Source organism: Physella acuta, unplaced genomic scaffold (genome assembly GCF_028476545.2).
Source record: "Physella acuta isolate Inbredline_101_S28 unplaced genomic scaffold, ASM2847654v3 ptg000062l, whole genome shotgun sequence".
In the NCBI taxonomy this organism is placed as follows: Eukaryota; Metazoa; Mollusca; class Gastropoda; family Physidae; genus Physella; species Physella acuta.
In genome coordinates, this window is record NW_026731582.1 from 84,379 (window position 1) to 91,517 (window position 7,139).

At 35.7% G+C, this 7,139-nt stretch overlaps 1 long non-coding RNA gene across 1 annotated transcript; it reads left to right on the forward strand.

Annotated features, from left to right (window-relative positions):
* The first annotated feature begins 1,710 nt into the window (after nucleotides 1-1,710).
* On the forward strand, nucleotides 1,711-6,116 carry LOC131949587 (uncharacterized). Its single transcript, XR_009388177.1, has 3 exons — nucleotides 1,711-1,827; nucleotides 5,268-5,361; nucleotides 6,070-6,116. It is a non-coding gene; the product is annotated as an uncharacterized LOC131949587 (long non-coding RNA).
* The last annotated feature ends 1,023 nt before the right edge of the window (nucleotides 6,117-7,139 follow it).

Below are 7,139 nucleotides of genomic sequence, written 5' to 3' on the forward strand. Positions count from 1 at the left end.
ACACCCTCTCCTATAAAGCTATAGTGCTGTTAGTAGTGTCACATTGTCATCTTTTCCCACCCCTCCAACCATTGGCGGAACTAGAAAAAAATGGCCACCCCGCAAAAAAAAAATTTAAGCCCCCCCCCATATATATATATATATATATATATATATATATATATATATATATATATATATATATATATGTATATATTCAAACTCAAAATACGAACATGGGATACACATTTCTGGCCTGTTCGGGTTTTGAAATAAAAATTCAATTAAAACAGATTACATCATTATGTCATGTGTGTAGTGCATTAGTCTGTTTTGTGAAAATCAGTCTTATTTTATCTCTGCTATAAGGTCTCTTAACATCTAGTCGGTTAAAAGAATATAAAACCTGAAAGCTTTGTATAAGTAATGGTGTCTCGTGTTATGTTTATTTTTATGTTATTTTGTATTTATATTATTAATTTTAAATATATTTCCTTTTTATACAGTGTCATTCTTTAGTAAGTACTTTATACAAAAATAATAGTTAAGAGAAGTAATTGCTTTTTAATTTGTTTAGTACAAATCTATTAAAAGGAGCTTCTGGGCACCCCTATCTGACTATTTAAAAAAGGGAAATAAGTCACGAAAGTGGTTTGAACGTTTGCTTATCTTTAATAAGTTTGATTATAGGAGAAAGAGGACTCGGCTTTCACAGTTTTTTTTTAAATCAAAGGGAAAAGAATATACAAGAGGGTGGGGTGGTGTCTATAGAATAAAGATAAACCATAGCCGCAGCTATGGTAATCTTTTTTTTTACAAAACAACCATCAAGTAAAAAATGCAAGAAAATTATTTTTCATTTTTTTTAAAAAATGATTATGGTCGGCTGTGGGCCCCTAAATGGCGTGGGCCCCCCGCATTGCGGGGTCTGACGGCACTGTAGTTCCGCCCCTGCCTCCAACCCTCTCACGTAAAGCTATGGTGCTGTTAGTATTGTGACATTGTCATCTCTTCCCAACCTTCCCCCCCCCCACCCCCATACCCCCTCCTATAAAGCTATAGTGCTGTTAGTAGTGTCACATTGTCATCTTTTCCCACCCCTCCAACCCTCTCACGTAAAGCTATGGTGCTGTTAGTATTGTCACATTGTCATCTCTTCTCCCCCTCTCACGTAAAGCTATGGTGCTGTTAGTAGTGTCACATTGTCATCTCTTCCCACCCCCACCCCCACACCCTCTCCCCTAAAGCTATGGTGGTGTTAGTATCATCACATTGTCATTGCTTCCCACACCCAACCCCCACACCACCCCCACATACACACACATCTATAGCACCGATTGTCTCAATGTCCCTTCCACAGTTACTATGTATGCAGGCTGTCACCACGTATAATGAACACAGATTTATAATTTACTGTTTACATTTTTTTTAAAAATCACACTCGCCCGCATGGAGCTTCATCTAGATCAGGGGTCTCCAAACTACGAAGTCCTCTCATCCGGCCCGCGGAGATCTTTTTGTCCAAGGAAATAACGTTTGTTGGTGATGGCTGAGGAACCTGCGCAGAAAAATCAAAGACATGCCTGGAAGAAACTGGCCCCCGAACTGAAATTTGATAGTTAATGCGGCCCTCGGACTGAAAAGTTTGGAGACCCCTGATCTAGATCTACTGCGGACTGTCACTGTGGGTATTTAAATTTAAACCCGGCGATCTCACAGTTTAGCTTGTCTCAGCTGCCTGCTACTGGCATTTAACCAACATGAAAGCACTCGTTCTCGTCAGCCTGCTGATCAGGACCTGCTTCACACTAACCTTCGAGGACACCACTAGTCATTACAATACGACGGGTACGTTTTGGTGCCCAATGTAGCGACTAGTCTGTTTTCAAAATTAGTTGTTTTTTTTTTTTGGGTTTTTTTTTTTTTTTTTTTTAATTTGTTACTGTTTTGCTACCCAATGTAGCTGCTTGTTTGCTTTCAATATTACTTGTTGGTTTTTTTTTTGTTTTTTTTTTTCGTTTACAGTTTTGGCGGCGTTCTGCAGAGGACTTTTTAAAAATTCTTTTTAAATTAGAATTTAAAAAGAATGCCGTTTTCTTATAAATTGACAATTCTTGAAGACAGACTTGTTCTAAATTAGAGACAGATTTTTGGTCTACTTAGGAGACGGACATTTTATTACATTGTAATGGCAGACTTAATGTCTATAGTTAAGTCTTATATTAATTGTTCCTACAAAAAAAACATATCTTGCAAAATATTTTTATAACTGGCATTTCATTACAGTTTTTTTTTGTCTACAGTAAACTCAAACATTTTTGCATATTTTAAAGGGAAAAAGTAATTATATTAAAGGTGGACAGGCATTTTTTTTATTAATACAAAAATATAAAAAAAAACTCTTTAGTGATGTTGGATGCAAAAAGATAAGAGAATCATATCTGATATCATACGTTATAGAACTGATATATCTACATATACGTGGCATACAAGCTGACAACTTAAATTAAATCAAATCGGATTTCATGAGTCATTGAATGAAGTTACTGACAAAAATGCTGTCGTCTTAAAATCTTGGTTAAAAAAGGTTAGACCTTTGGGTCTAATGTCCTGTACCGTAGCTTTGTTTTAGTCACCAGACGTAAAACTTACTTAGTCCGTTCACTCGCAGTTAATCTTTACCCTCCTGTTCAGACTCGGCCGAAAAAGTTAAATTTCGTGATTCCCCGAAAAATCTCCAGAAATTTTTAGCGCAATTTCCATTCTGGAGAATTGCGTTTATTAACCCGTCATTTCTGGATGTATGAATGTATGAATGTATGAATGTGTTTCCGCAGGTTTAAGTCGTATCTCCTCCTAACGAAGCAATATCGAGGACTAGTTCCAAAAGCAATAATGTTAAGCAAGTTACCAGGATGATAGTGGGCCAAAAACATTCCGGGTTTCTTTCATGGATATCCCGGAAAAGCCAAAAAACCTCGAAAAATGCAGTTTTTGGCCCTTATCTCGGCAACCAGACCACTAAGCGACTTGAAACACGTACCAATCGATTCCTGCCATAATGTAGAACAATATTGCCGAAGAAAGTTTTCAAAAATATCCTTTCGTTCGGTCACAAAAAAAAATTTGAATTAATTAAAATTTAGACCGAATTAGTAGGCATGTTTATCCAACCACACCACACGCGTCATCACGTTCAATGGCTGCGACATCACGTTCGGTAGCTAGGCGCGCGCAATAGTTTTTAGTCATGTAACTCTATTGTAAATAAAACATGTATTTTAACCTTGCTCTTGATTTACGCTACGACAGAGCTATTTTTAGATAACATAAGGAAATTGCGCTAAAATTGTCACTAGACTTTTTAATTAACTTGTTTATTCTGCTTCGATTCCCAAGTTGGCTGATAGTAAAGTTAGATTGTGTTCTATTGTTCTATAGGAGGGGTGTATTCTGTTGTTCTATAACAGGGGTGTGTTCTATTGTTCTATAACAGGGGTGTGTTATATTGTTATATAGGAGGGGTGTGTTCTATTGTTCTATAACAGGGGTGTGTTCTATTGTTCTATAACAGGGGTGTATTCTGTTGTTCTATAACAGGGGTGTGTTCTATTGTTCTATAACAGGGGTGTATTCTGTTGTTCTATAACAGGGGTGGTTCTATTGTTCTATAACAGGGGTGTATTCTGTTGTTCTATAACAGGGGTGTATTCTATTGTTCTATAACAGGGGTGTATTCTGTTGTTCTATAACAGGGGTGTGTTCTATTGTTCTATAACAGGGGTGTGTTCTATTGTTCTATAACAGGGGTGTGTTCTATTGTTCTATAACAGGGGTGTGTTCTATTGTTCTATAACAGGGGTGTGTTCTATTGTTCTATGAGATAGGTGTATGATATTACAGTTAGATTGTGTTATGTCGTTTTATAACAGGGGCGTGTGATATTAAAGTTAGATTGTGTTATGTCGTTTTAACTTGTTTATTCTGCTTCGATTCCCCAGTTGGCTGATAGTAAAGTTAGATTGTGTTCTATTGTTCTATAGGAGGGGTGTATTCTGTTGTTCTATAACAGGGGTGTGTTCTATTGTTCTATAACAGGGGTGTGTTCTATTGTTATATAGGAGGGGTGTGTTCTATTGTTCTATAACAGGGGTGTGTTCTATTGTTCTATAACAGGGGTGTGTTCTATTGTTCTATAACAGGGGTGTGTTCTATTGTTCTATAACAGGGGTGTGTTCTATTGTTCTATGAGATAGGTGTATGATATTAAAGTTAGATTGTGTTATGTCGTTTTATAACAGGGGCGTGTGATATTAAAGTTAGATTGTGTTATGTCGTTTTATAACAGGGGCGTGTGATATTAAAGTTAGATTGTGTTATGGCGTTTTATAACAGGGGCGTGTGTTATTAAAGTTAGATTGTGTTATGTCGTTTTATAACAGGGGCGTGTGTTATTAAAGTTAGATTGTGTTATGTCGTTTTATAACAAGGGCGTGTGATATTAAAGTTAGATTGTGTTATGTCGTTTTATAACAGGGGCGTGTGATATTAAAGTTAGATTGTGTTATGTCGTTTTATAACAGGGGCGTGTGTTATTAAAGTTAGATTGTGTTATGTCGTTTTATAACAGGGGCGTGTGATATTAAAGTTAGATTGTGTTATGTCGTTTTATAACAGGGGCGTGTGATATTAAAGTTAGATTGTGTTATGTCGTTTTATAACAGGGGCGTGTGATATTAAAGTTAGATTGTGTTATGTCGTTTTATAACAGGGGCGTGTGATATTAAAGTTAGATTGTGTTATGTCGTTTTATAACAGGGGCGTGTGTTATTAAAGTTAGATTGTGTTATGCCGTTTTATAACAGGGGCGTGTGATATTAAAGTTAGATTGTGTTATGTCGTTTTATAACAGGGGCGTGTGATATTAAAGTTAGATTGTGTTATGTCGTTTTATAACAGGGGCGTGTGATATTAAAGTTAGATTGTGTTATGGCGTTCTATAACAGGGGCGTGTGATATTAAAGTTAGATTGTGTTATGTCGTTTTATAACAGGGGCGTGTGATATTAAAGGTAGATTGTGTTATGGCGTTTTATAACAGGGGCGTGTGTTATTAAAGTTAGATTGTGTTATGTCGTTTTATAACAGGGGCGTGTGATATTAAAGTTAGATTGTGTTATGTCGTTTTATAACAGGGGCGTGTGATATTAAAGTTAGATTGTGTTATGTCGTTCTATAACAGGGGCGTGTGATATTAAAGTTAGATTGTGTTATGTCGTTTTATAACAGGGCCGTGTCCAACGCCATACCTGGTAGGAGAGCATTACTTTCGGCCCGACTGCCAACTGTGCCTATGTTATGATGGCTTCTACACCTGCTTTATGTAAGTTACACCAGGCTCCAGTATATAGACGAAAAATGACAGAATATCTTTTATTTTTTAATGTCTCGTATAGGAAGTATAGAGAAAGTATTGTGATCCTGCAAAATCTCAACGTTTTTTACCTCCCTGAGTCAAAAAGCTCTTATTTATGTCTGTGTGTGTGTTTTTTTTTTACATGAATACCGTTCCAGTTAGGTTGACAAAAATTTTATATGTAACTTTTCTATCAAATGTCTTGTTCTGGAACAACTTTTGAGCAATTTCCGGTAACCGGCAGTGGTACTTACTGTACATCAGATTTCTCAAAAGCTGAAAACTTCAGTACCAAATTTCATCCAATTCCTTATACAAGAGTAGAAAGGATAAGAACGAATCGATAACCTTGCATGCTATTCTGTACCCTTTAAAAAAATTATATCTTTCGTATTCTCCTCCATTGCGGAGAATATGTATATACATACAAGGGAATGTGACTGTAAATATATGCATGTATATATACATATAAGCATATATATATATATATATATATATATATATATATATATATATATATATATATATATATATATATGTGTGTGTGTGTGTGTGTGTGTGTCTTTGTACAAATATATATATATATATATATATATATATATATATATATATATATATATATATATATATATATATATATATATATATATATAAATCAAATGTCTCCCCTAAAAGGTGTCCCAGAGTGAACATATACAGCTCAACTTGTAAAAGAGTAATACAAAATTCTGGACTGTACCCTGACTGCTGTGTAAAATGTTCCGCAACTTGATGAACGTGACCTGGGGTGTGACCAAAACAAAATAAAGCAATGAAACCTGATTAGCTTTTGTTTCGTTTATGAGTTTTTAGTGATGGAAACAGACTGTACATAACTGTGACAAGGGTCTATTGCTAATTCCCGAAAGACACTTGCCCGGATGGGACAAACGCCCGAATGGACACAGGCCTGAGAGGGACAAATGGACACTTTCCTGAATGCGTCCCGCTAGTAGATCGGTATATAATATTTATGTACAACTTATTAATCTCACCCTGAAAAAGAAGATGATTAACAATAAAACTTCACTTCTTTGTAACAATCATAATGTATTTCGAAATATGTATCCCAAACTTATTTTTCAAAAAGAGGTAATAATTTGTTTTAATAAATGAATAAAAAAATATTTAGAAGCGAATTAGTATGAGACAGTTGATCGTGCAAAAAGCCATTTTAATAATGCCGTATTTTGCATTAATAGTGATTTTATAAAAAAAAACATAAAACTTTTCAATTTGAACTGATAGTCATTGGGGATGTGACCTACTTAGGTCACGTCATTTTTATTTTGACATTGTATAATTCCTTATATGGAATGATGGTGTAACACCTGGGGTTTTTCCATTGACTATTAAGGTGTTTGAGACATAGAAAATTTCCATTAAAATCTGATTGAATGATTCTGATCAGATGATTATCCCAACCAATGGTGACATGAGTTGAGGATAACCTCCCCTGTCACAGAAGTCTTTAATTGCCCTGCAAACTCGCAACACGAGGCAGTTTTTCTTGACCTAAAAGACTACGAGGCCGTTTTACCTTAGTCAGGCAGCCGTCCATTTTGTCCGGCTATAGACTCTGACCATTTGAACGTGAGAGTACTTAAGACCTGGGTGTGCCTTGCTTTCTTCAGTTGATTTAGTCTTCTAGTTTAATATTACTTGTCGCTAAGTAAGTCTAGAAGCTACAGCAGTGTTGTGTGGCC